The following is a 12,023-nucleotide window of genomic DNA, read 5'->3' as shown; positions in this document are numbered from 1 at the left end:
ATGTAAATACATATTTTAAGCACATAGTTTATTCCAAATTTCGTTTTACTTTAGGCTCTTTTATCTCTCATAGTATTATAGACTTACCAGTGAAATTCTTTTCAGATTTAATTTAAATATTTTAAATGACATTCATGGTTTGTTTTTGTATTTTGGGCATACCCAGGGGTGCTCGGGGCTTACTCCAGGCTCTGTGCCTAGGGGTCAATACTGGTTAGCCTTGGGAATCATATGGTGGTCAAACCTAGGTTAGCCACATGCAAGGCAAGTTCCCTATCTCCTGTACTATATTTCCAACCTACATGATAATTTCTAAGTGTGGTAAGAAATAAAAGATGATGCAATTCAGGCCTTATTTTACATCTATATAAATGTGAGGAGCAATAAATTTTTTGGTTAGATATGGCTAAAAAAAACCCTCCCAAAAGTAACTCCAGCAAGAACAACAATCAACTATTAATAAAAAAGAGTTTAAAATGTATATTATTGACTCTAAACTCCTGAGGATTAAAAGAAACCTGTCAAATCCGCTAGGTGGATAGCATAGTTGAATGCTACTAATAACAGTAATAATGCTCTGTCTTTCAGTATTCAAAGTGAGCTTTTGACATGCATTTTCTCATTGAACCTGCACAAAGCATTGTGAGATGGAATTCTAGACAAGAAACCTGAAATTTGGAGGCTGAGAAATTTAATTAAATCCTATGACTGGTAAGGAACTGAAAAGCTTGAAGCCAGGTTTCTGATACCAGTGCTTTATATTCTCAGAAATTGTATTTAGCTAGATTTACAATAGAAAACACATGACTTGTGTAATTTTCTTTAAACTACATTACATAAACAGTTTTTAAAATTTCCTATTTAAAATTTCCTATTTAAAAATGTTACTGGCTCCCGCTTGAGCAAATCGACGATTAACGGGAAGTCAAGTGATCAAGTGATTTAAAAAATTCATCTAATGCTAAGGAAACCAATAATGCACATGTTCAAGTTAGTATTGATAACATTAATATGGATAACTTTGTATGTTGTTTTAGGGCCACGGTCAGGTGTACTCAGGGCTTACTCCAGCTCTGTACTCAGGGGTCATTCCAGTAGTGTTTCTGGAAACCATATGGGTTGCCTGGGATTGAATTCCTATTGGCCATGTGCCAGGTAAGCTTCTTATCCTGGGCTCTATTGCTCTGGCCCTAATATTGATCGCTTTTTAAAGCAGTTTATAATTTTTTTCTTTGTAATATAGTTGAATTTTAATGTGTAACAACATGACCAGAAACTAAAACTCTACTGTGTGTACCTACTAAAAGATTATTTTATTCTAATTCTAATTGTACTGGATCCATAGCATAGCCGGTAGGATGTTTGCCTTGAATGTGACGGACTTGGGTCGATTCCTCAGCCCCTCTTAGAGAGCCTGGCAAGCTACCAAGAGTATCCCACCAGCAGGGCAGAGCCTGGAAAGCTCGCAATGGCATATTCGATATGCCAAAACCTGTAACAAGTCTCACAATGGAGATGTTACTGGTGCCCACTCTAGCAAATCGATGAACAATGGGAGGACAGTGCTATAGTGAGATTCCTGTATTGGGGTGTGTTAATTTTTTGGTGCCCCACCTGTTGTACTATTGCTCTGGCCCTTATTGATTTTTAGTTTGATTTAGATTCTGAACGATGTCATTTGCAATGAATCAGGACTTTAATTAACTAGCAAGATAGTATCAAATTCCAGGGGCTGGAGTGATAGCACAGTGAGTAGGGTGTTTGCCTTGCACGCAGCCGACCTGGGTTTGATTCCCAGCAAGGAGTAATTCCTGAGTGCAGAGCCAGGAGTTACTCCTGTGCATCGCCAGGTGTGACCCAAAAAGTGGTACAATTACCTCACCCAATGTCTAGGTTTAAGATTCTCCATAGTGCGTTCCTTTGCTGCTTTGAAGTTCTGTGGGTTTACATTCTTGATTTTGCTTTCATGCTTCTTACCTAGACTCATTCTTATAAGATTGAATCAACAGACAATTGAAAAAATTCTATAGATCGCCCTTTGACTTTTTATTTCATTTTATTTTACATGTCTTACAATGAATTATATTGGAAAGAAAAGATAATTTATAAAAGAAAATCCTCGGGGGAGTATAACAGTACTGATTCTTATCTTCTTCGTGACTCCCCCAAGGCCACTTTCAACCTACATTGTTTTCACAATAAAGCAGCTGATTCCACATACCATCTGTCGCTATGGTGACAATACGACAATGATAGCAGGAAAAACTAATAGTGTTTTTTTCAACGTGCCTTCTGGAATGTGGAGAAATTATGTAAGTAGCAAAGCAAACCAGATCAAACTCTGGTTAGTCACATGCAAGGCAAATGCCCTATTGTATTATCGCTCTGACCCTAAAATGTTTATTTTAATAAAGAACTATGATTTACAAAGTTATTGATAGTTGGATTTAGACATATAGTGTTCTAGCACCGATCCCACACCAGTATCAATTTCCACCAAAGTTCTCAAGTTCCTTTCAATGCTCCCCTCCCCTCCCTCACATCTAGCAACCCCCAGTCTGCCACCTTAACAAGCTCATTGTATATTTTGGTTGTTATAGTTTGGATCTCATGTTTTATGCTGGCTCTGTGCTTTGGATTTATAGCTGTACCACTTCTCCACCTTACTAATGTACCTGAGGCCCTTGATCCCTGCTCTCCTGTCTTCCCTTCCTCATCTTCTTTTTCCATTCCACAGAGAAGGAGAAAGAGGAGCAGAGAGAAAGAAAGAAATCAAGGTGGGTATATTATAGCACAGCGGTAGGGCATTTGCCTTGAGTGCAGCCAGCTCAGCCGATCAGGGTTCGATTCAGAGAGCCCAGCAAGTTACCAAGAGTATCTCGTCCACACGGCAAAGCCTGGCAAGCTACCCGTGATGTATTCAATATGCCAAACACAGTAACAAGAAGTCTCAAAATGGAGACGTTACTGGGCCTGCTCAAACAAAATCAATGAACAACGGGAGGACATTATATTATTATTATACATTATTATATTATTTCTTTAATAAAATTAGTTTTCTTCTTTCTATACTGGGATACTATGACTGCTGTGGTTATGGGAGTTAGCACCCCATGGTCCTCTGAGCACTGCAAAGTGTGGTGACCCCAGAAACAAAAAGAAGCATGTGTGGATGTGCAGTTTCCAGTGGTTTCTGCGATTATAAAACTATATATAAATATATTAACTTTGGACTTCTTTGGTTTGATTTTTGGAGGACCACACCTGTTGATGCTTGAGGTGGGGACCATATCCAGGTAGGGGTTGAGCTATATGCAAGTCCTTAATCCTGTACTATCTCACTGCACCTGAACTTCAGAATTTTGAGGGACACATCTTAGCTTGAACTCCCTTGGCACTTGCTAACAAGAAGTCTTGCCTGGGCATTTCAACTGATGGGCTGTTATGGATCAGAAGAAAAAATAGGTTATTCCATGCTTCCCCAATATGCAGTTCTAGATACCTTCTCCCCAAACCTTCTGTGTTTTGTGATAGGGAGAATCACAGTGCTTTGGTAGAGAATGGTACTCTAGCTGAGCAAGCAGTATACTAAAGGATTCTAAAAAATCACAGTGGTTTGAGAAACCTGTAGAAAAATTTTGCTTGAAATAGCTTATTGGGGGTATGGTGTCACCAGTAGGTCAATCTATACCTGTGAGGCAAGTTCATCAGTAGCCTGATAGCACCTTCAGACTTCCAGATACCCCCAAATTGCTGCTGTGCCTTTGGCCAGACCCCAAAAACTTGGGGCAAAGTTTGCCAAGAAAGTGAATGGACAAAAGTTAAGTATGTGGGAGACACACCCACGTACCACCTCCCGCTCAGCTATATAATTGGAGGTATGGCCTCTCTGGTTCCAGATCGAACTGCTTAACAGCCATAATCCCAGAGACTCAGAAACAAATCTCGAAACCCAATGGCTTTTGGCAGAAATGCGTCTGATCCCTGTAGTAGGTTACCAGTGCCGGGCCACCCCAAGTGGGAATAGGTTTTGTGCCTTGGCCTGTTCCCCTTGGTGGCCCGGTGGCTGTCAGTCTCCAGAGGCCACTGGGAAGTCAGGTTTGGGCCCACAGTGATGAGACATGTGGGGCCTCACCGGATGGGGGGAACCAGCCCTTTCCTCCCTGTCCCAATGAGACCCCAAGTCGCCGCCCACAAACAACCTCTCTGGCTCCTGATCAAGCTGCTTAATGACCAGGATCCCAGAGACTCAGAAACAAATCTCAGAACCCAGCAGCTTTTGGCAGAAATGTGTCCAGACCCCACAGAAGGTTACTGTCGCCGGGCCACCCCAGAGAGAAAATGGTGCTGTCCCTCCGCCTGCTCCCCCTTAGTGGCTTGGTGACCGCCATCCACCAGAGGCCATTGGACAGTCAAGTTTGGGCCCACAGTGACGAGAAATGTGGGGCCTCACAGGATGGGGGGGGGAGCGGGGAGCCTGCCCTTTCCTCCCTGTCCCAACAAAATCTAAACTAGTCATCCACGAATGGCCTCTCTGGCTCCTGATCAATCTGCTTGACAGCCATGATCCCAGAGACTCAGTAACAAATCTCTGAACTCAGCAGGTTTTGGCAGAAATCCCTCCAGATTTAATTGTTAAAATTTCAGAATTTCAAAATTGTGCAGCCACAACTGCAGCCATGCAACATCATATGTTATTCATAACCAGCAATAGAAAACAAATTGTTTACTGTTGCCTTTTTGGCGGATCTGAGTGTTGGGGTAAAATCCCAATAATAATGGTGGGTCTGGTGTCAAAATATTGAATGTAATCAAAATAGAGAGAGAGTAATGTGAAAACTGTCTGCCCCACAGGTAGGGGGAAGGTGTGGGATGAGGGTATAACTGGGTTTTTTGGTGGTGGAGAATGGGCACTGGTGAAGGTATGGTTGTTTCATTGTATGACCAAGACTTAAACCTGAAAGCTTTGTAACTACTCTTATCGTATTCAATAAATATTTATTCAATAAATAAATTCAATAAATAAAATTATAAAAAAAATCCCATCAACAGCCAAGACCCAGAAACTATAAAACCCAGCTCCTGGAAGCGTGAGGCTGCATTCACAGCCATGCAACATCTTATTATCTCATTCTTACTTTCTTACTTTGAACAACCTGGCATGCTACCGAATGTAACCTGCCCACACGGCAGAGTCTGGCAAACTCTCCTTGGTGTACCAAATATGCCAAATACCAGTAACAATGATGGGTCTCATTCTCCTAACCCTGAAAGAGCCTTGAATATGGCACTTTTTAAAATCTCAGGGCTAGGGTGAAGGAGATGTTACTGGTGCCTGCTCGAGGCAATTGACAAACAACAGGATGATCGTGATCGTGATAAAAAAAATGAAAAAAAATAGCTTATTGAGAGGTCAGAGTGACAGTACAGAAATAGTACATGCTTGCCATTGCATGCGGCTATCAAGTTCAATTTCCAGCACCACATATGATCCCCTGAGCCCCCCCAGGATTGATTCCTGATCAGAGCCAAGTGTGGCCAGTAAGTAAATAAATAAGATTAAAGTAGCTTGTTTAGAGGCTTGAATGGTATAACAAGGGTGCATACCACACATGCAGTCTACCTCAATTTAATCTTCAGAACCAAATTGCCTAAGCATCACTGGGTGTGACCCAGAAGTCCCCTAGAGTATCGTTGGAGTGTCCTAGGTTATCCCCATCATTTCAGGGCCCAAGTAGCGCTGCATCCTTGGGCTCTTACATTTACTTTGGAGCCTGGTCAGCCAAGAATCTCTAAACCCAGTGGTTTAAAAACAATAATAAATATTTTTCCATGACTGTCAGTTTCTTTAGGTCAGGAAGTCAGAAAGAGCACAGATGAAGAAATTAGGATTGAGGTGAATCTCCACCTTACTATTTCCTCTTTCTCTCTTTTCCCCTCTCTGTTTTTGCAGCAAGATGACTTCAAGGGTATTGAATGATGAGGACTTCAAGTATAGGCATTCATTTTGTCTTCAAGAGTGGATATCTTAGCTAAGAAAGCAGAATCTCATCATCTTTTATAACCGAATCTTGGAAGGTCAGCAGCATTCCTTTTGTGATAGTCTGTTTAAGTGGGTTACCAATGTCTATCCTCAAGAGGATGGGATTAGACGCTACATTTTTCTTGTTGGAAGAGAAACAAGGTTCTAAAAGGCATGTTAGGTGGCAGTTGAAGTTGTAGTCATCTTTGAGGAATATCATCTTTTCTGAGTGCTTTGTTGAAAGAAAGAACATAAAAATATTGTGATGTTCTAATGTGTAGGATCAGGCAGTAGTATCACATAGTGATGGGATCCTGTGTCATTTATTTGTCTGCCTGTTCTTCTTTCCTGTCACTATTAAAAGAAAATTTAGTGCTGCTGTGAATTATTATTCCTTGTAATTTTCATTAACGATTAAGTTGTCAATTAAAAGCAAAACAAAAATAAACAACTTTACTTCCCTAGCCACCACCATATCAGGATAGCTTAGAAAATTATGCATAAGGAGACAGTATGCAGAATTTTCAGGAAAATATAGCTAAAGTATGGCTGAAAGTATGCCATAGGAAACTATAGCTGAAAAGCTACAAAATGCAGAGAATGTCAGTATATTTTTATGGTGGAGACAGTAGTGGAGGAACACATAAAACAATTTGTTGAGTATTTTCACAGGAAGTAAAGCTACAGTATGGCAAAAACACACATACGCAAAGTCAAATAGACTAGGATAAATTGTTTGCAGTACACCTTTCAGAGACCCTCTAGCAAATATGCAAGTTTATTACAAATAATCCAACACGAAAATGGCCTTAAGGATATCAGCAGGTAGTCTACAAAAAGGAAGGGAAAATAGCCAATAAATATATGATTTTTCATCAAATTAACAATACAAATTAATAAGAGCATGGGAGTTAGACTTCAAGCTAATTTTTCTTGGTAAAACACATATCAATAAGCTGCCATTTTCAATTATAAGATTCAAAAATTTTAAATAATGACAAGATAAAATGCTGGCTAATATCTAAGGGAATCACATTTGTTGTTATAATTGTAAGTTGTCACAATTTATACAAAAACAATCTTTGATTTTCTAAATTAAAATTAACATGTAAATATATTTAATATAGCAGTGACATCTTTTTTCAAACATGTTTGGCAGAAAGATTTTGCATCTAAATAGTATTTTAAATAATATTTACTGTAGTTACTTTCTTATTTACAAAAACTAAAAAAAGAAAGACTTGATAATTTAGTGATCATATTTTTTATTAATATATTTATTTATTTTGAATACCCATCCCTCCACCAGTGACCATTTCCCACCACCACGGATCCAAGTATCCCTCCCACTCCCCATCCCACCCTGCCTCTGTGGCAGGGCATTCCCTTTTGTTCTCTCTCTCCTATTGGGTGTTGTGGTTTGTATAAGAGTTAAGCCTGATTTTCAGGGAGAAACATTGGATGATTTACTTTCCATTGATCACTTTGTATATAGGGAGATGTCGTGTGGCCACTCACGCAGTTTGGAGTAAAAGTCCTGGTTCTCGCAATCTTGAGCTATGCTTGTAGAGGCTCATGGTCACCAGGGTTCCATCTGGAGGAGGCAGAATGCGGCACCTACCCCATCTGGGACTTCCCGGGTGATCTCGGCTCTTTTTGGGACCTGGTGCATTCGCCAGGAGCTGTGGAGCTGCCCAGCAGCCTTTCTTCTCTGCGGCTGTGTGCTGTCGATCATATGTTTTAAATTATGGAATTTTAGTCTATAGAATACTATGCAACCAAATAAATTGTTGGGTTAGGAACAGGCTATTGATGCAAAGGCTAAAGATTTTATGAACACTCTAGAAGGCTCTGAACATAGAGTGAGTTTATTGAAAGACACATGCTTGCAAATATATTTCCAAAGAGTAACAGCGGTAGGGTGTTCACCTTGCGTGCAGCTGGCCTGGCCGAGCCGGGTTCAATTCCTCCGCCCCTCTCGGAGAGCCTGGCAACCTACCAAGAGTATCTCACCCGCATGACAAAGCCTGGCAAGCTACCCATGACGTATTCAATATGCCAAACACAGTAACAACAAGTCTCATGATGGAAATGTTACTGGGCCCGCTCTAGCAAATTGATGAATAATGGGAGGAACGTGACCGTGACTCTGAGTGTACTGTATACCGAGTGTACAGAAATAAACTGAACACTGAGCACTGTCCTCCTGTTGTTCATCAATTTGCTCGAGCGGGCCCAGTAACATCTCCTTTGTGAGACTTGTTACTGTGTTTGGCATATCAATACGTCACGGTGGCTTGCAAAGCTTTGCCAAGTGGTGGAGATACTCTAGGTAGCTTGCCAGGCTCTCCGAGAGAGGCGGAGGAATCAAACCTGGGCCAACCAGATCGGCCACATGCAAGGCAAACACCCTACCCACTGTGCTATCGCTCCAGCCCACAGAAATAAACATCTTTGGAAATACATCAGCAAGTTTGTGTTGGTATATTGTATTCAGTCCAAAAGACCAATGAAAAAGAATGATCACTACCAGTCTAGCACCTGGTATTACTAAATATTTTTTGACTAAATTAATAATTTAGATTCAGTCTTACTTACACATATATCAGTTTTCTGCTTGGAGGGAATTTGTTATATCTAGTTAAAGTTATATTTTAAAAATCATAGAGATGATGATTTTTATTCTTCCCCTGAGGAAGCCAATTCAAGTAAATCAAACTACTATTATGATAATTCAGGCCTACATAGTATCATCAAACTAATTCTAGTTGAAAAACACACACCAAAAATATAAATGTCTCTACTGCTGCTTTATTTAGTTGGACGATCAAGGATTTGTGCACAGATTTTCTAACTTGATTCAATTCTCCGCCAAAATTGACTAGAAAATTCCCATTTCATGCAATTACAGATCTTCATTGCCTTTCATTATAGAGAATTTTCCTTAAGGAATAGGCCATTTTTGAAAAGACTAATTTTCAGAAATGATTAAAAAAATCGCAGCACCTCATCCTTTTGAAAATGGAACCTGAACAAAATTCAGAAACAGTAGGTAATTCACATCCTGATTAGGAGGATTTCATTATAGATCCATTAAAACCCACTATGCATAAATATGAGTCTGTTTCTTCTCATCATGTTATTTTTATCTTCTGATTACAATAGCTTAATTTTTAAAATAAACATCCTAATTCTTTACCTCCACTTTAATTATCCCTATTAGAACTGGAATTAGCACTGACTGTATGTGTTTTCCGAGAAAGTGGAGAGAGGTATCACTTTAATTTTATTCCCTCTTCTTTATGCATCTAAAGCACTTGTTCTCTCTTCAAATTGGGATTTCTTGATCACTCAGACAATAAACCGGGGTATTCTCTGCAGATCATCTATGGACCTATGCTTCCCATTATGGACAGCTCCACAAAGCAAAACGTGCACTGAATTAAAAGCGTCCCAGAAACTTCTTTCCCCATATATTTCTCTCATGCCTGATGCAGGACAAAAAGGTTGTGCTCTCTGGATAAGGGAGTTCACTGCAAAGAGGCAAGAAGGGTTATGCAGGCCAGTATAGCCCTTTCAGAGATGCAGAAATAACTCCAGTGATTTAGGAAGTGTTTAGGAACAGACAATTAGATAAAATACAAGAGTTTTGTGTAGATAGGGACTTTTTTCCAAGAGAGGAAAAATTCTATTTAAGTCTTCTCACCTGCCAGATTGAAAAGACACAAAGCTCTCCTGGGACAGAGATTGAAAACATGTAGGCAGCACCGAGTGAGGGGCAGACCGCACATTTTTCACTGGAGACAGCTATTTTCCAGAGATTGAGATTCAGAGAAAACCACATTAATACTTCATAATTAAAGAGTGAGATAGAACACAGAAATCCAATTGGTATAATTTCAAAGAAACAGACTTTGAACAATTGCAGGAAGCCTGCAAATGTTGGGATGCTGGCATTAAGTGTTGTATAATGAGGAAATGATCATCCTGGTGAAACCAGGCTAAACACCAAGTAGAACAGGGCACACGCAGGTGCCAGCGAAAGAAATTCCAGGCCAGGCCCGGAAAAAGGCTAATTTTTTAGCCATAGCTAATTGATGATTTCACTGAATCAGAACGAGGGATTGAAAGTTAATAGAAAAAGACCACAGGATATTCAATTCGTAATTTCAATATATTAGCATTTTGTTCATGTTCAAATTACCCTTTAATAGGTTTGATGTAATTATTGTGTTTCTGTTAAACTATGCATCTGTGATCATGATCTTCCTCCCCAGGTATAGATGAAATGGAGGCTGGCTTACTTGAGAGGGCTCTTACAGAGAAATCATGCAAATTGGTGTTTCACCAGAATATTAGCCCTGTTCGACCCATTAAAAGCCTTAGTGCTACACAGTGTTTTTCTGTGATGTGGTCACTACTTAGCTCTCTTGTCCACTTTATCCTTAGTTGCGTGGATCAGAAGATATAGAGAAGTAATGAAGTTAAAAGCTGAAATCACTTGTGTTCGTCAACTGAGGGAAGAAGCCACAAAGTTCAATTTCTAATCACGTTTATACATTCCTTAAGGCATGGTTTTAAAGAACTCACTGCTGTTTGTTAAAAATTCTGATTCCATAATATGCCTGGGAAGGAGCCCAGAAATAGGCCTTTTATACAAGAAGTACAGGTGAGGCTGATGCAGATGTCCTCGGCTTGAAAAAACAGTTTTGCTAAACCTCCAGTTTCTGAGCTATGCAATTTGCAGATGTATTAGAGGGTAAATAATTGCAACTTCGTGGCAGCCTTTTCCAGTCTATTTGCATAGAAATGAGCTGAGATGCAGATGTTGTCAATATAAGGTTTGTTGGGTTTTCTTTTTTCTTTTTTTCCTAGTCCCAGTTGATCTGTCATTCTTTGGGCTGCCACAAGCATTTTCCATACCCTATAGTGATGTTTTAATTTTTTTTGAAAATGCCAACTCAGATTGCTTTAAATATAGAAAGGGGGAAAAGCAGAAATTTTTTCCCCTGAAAATTAAAATTAATACTCCAGTTGCCACACACTAAGTTAAATAGACATGGAAAAGGGCAGTATGGTACAGTTAAAAAAAAAAGCCTATGATTGCAAAAGGTCAGCAAAGTGAACTGTAGAAAGAATCTGACTTCTGGGAATAATGGTAAATGGGAGGCCATTTGGGCTTTAGTCTTTCAATGAAGGGTTGTCACTTTAGCCACTCAAATTAACACCACCAAGGGCTGGAGCAACAGCGCAGTGGGTAGGACTTGAGCACTCATCCTGCCTTGCATGCAGCCAACCAGGTTTGATTCCCAGCATCTTATATGGTCCTCAGAGCACTGCCAGGAGTAATTCCTGAATGCATGAGCCAGGAGTAACCCCTGTGACCCCAAAAGAAAAAAATTAACACCACTACTGGCAAAGTACTAGTGTGTTCATAGAAAAATATGTATTCCTGGAATAATTGCAAAAATAGAAAATCAGAGTTTTTTTTTTAAAGAGATCTTAAAATAACCCTTGGCCAGATCAAGTATGAGGTCATACTTCTGGAGCTCAATTATGATGGGAATTGAGATTTTTCCTTTCCTAAATTTGAGATCTAAAAGACATTTTTAAAAATTGAAGTGCCCCCAAAAGAAAACAATTCAAAGCTGATTTTTAAGTTCTCTACTGCCTTCTTAATATCATTATTTTGTGAAATTATGGTAATTATCTTTTGGAATTGACTTGAAATGTGAGAATACTCATTGTCATTGACTTGATTATTTGGGCATAATTCTTGATCCTGGAGCGATAGCACAGCGGGTAGGGCGTTTGCCTTGCACACAGCTGACCCTGATTTGATTCCACCGCCCCTCTAGGAGAGCCCGGCGAGCTACTGAGAGTATCTTGCCCGCATGGCAAAGCCTGGCAAACTCCCCATGGCATATTCGATGTGCCAAACACAGTAACAACAAGTCTCACAATTTGTTGTGAGACGTTACTGGTGCCCGCTCGAGCAATT

General features: G+C 39.9%; 1 non-coding gene across 1 annotated transcript; it reads left to right on the top strand.

Annotated features, from left to right (window-relative positions):
- Positions 1 to 11,711: 11,711 nt before the first annotated feature.
- LOC130034876 (small nucleolar RNA SNORD2) lies at positions 11,712 to 11,775 on the top strand. The gene has a single exon (XR_008794190.1). It is a non-coding gene; the product is annotated as a small nucleolar RNA SNORD2 (small nucleolar RNA).
- Positions 11,776 to 12,023: the final 248 nt, after the last annotated feature.

This window comes from Sorex fumeus, unplaced genomic scaffold (assembly GCF_029834395.1).
Source record: "Sorex fumeus unplaced genomic scaffold, SorFum_2.1 ptg000061l, whole genome shotgun sequence".
In the NCBI taxonomy this organism is placed as follows: Eukaryota; Metazoa; Chordata; class Mammalia; order Eulipotyphla; family Soricidae; genus Sorex; species Sorex fumeus.
This window is presented reverse-complemented; position numbering and strand designations above follow the sequence as displayed.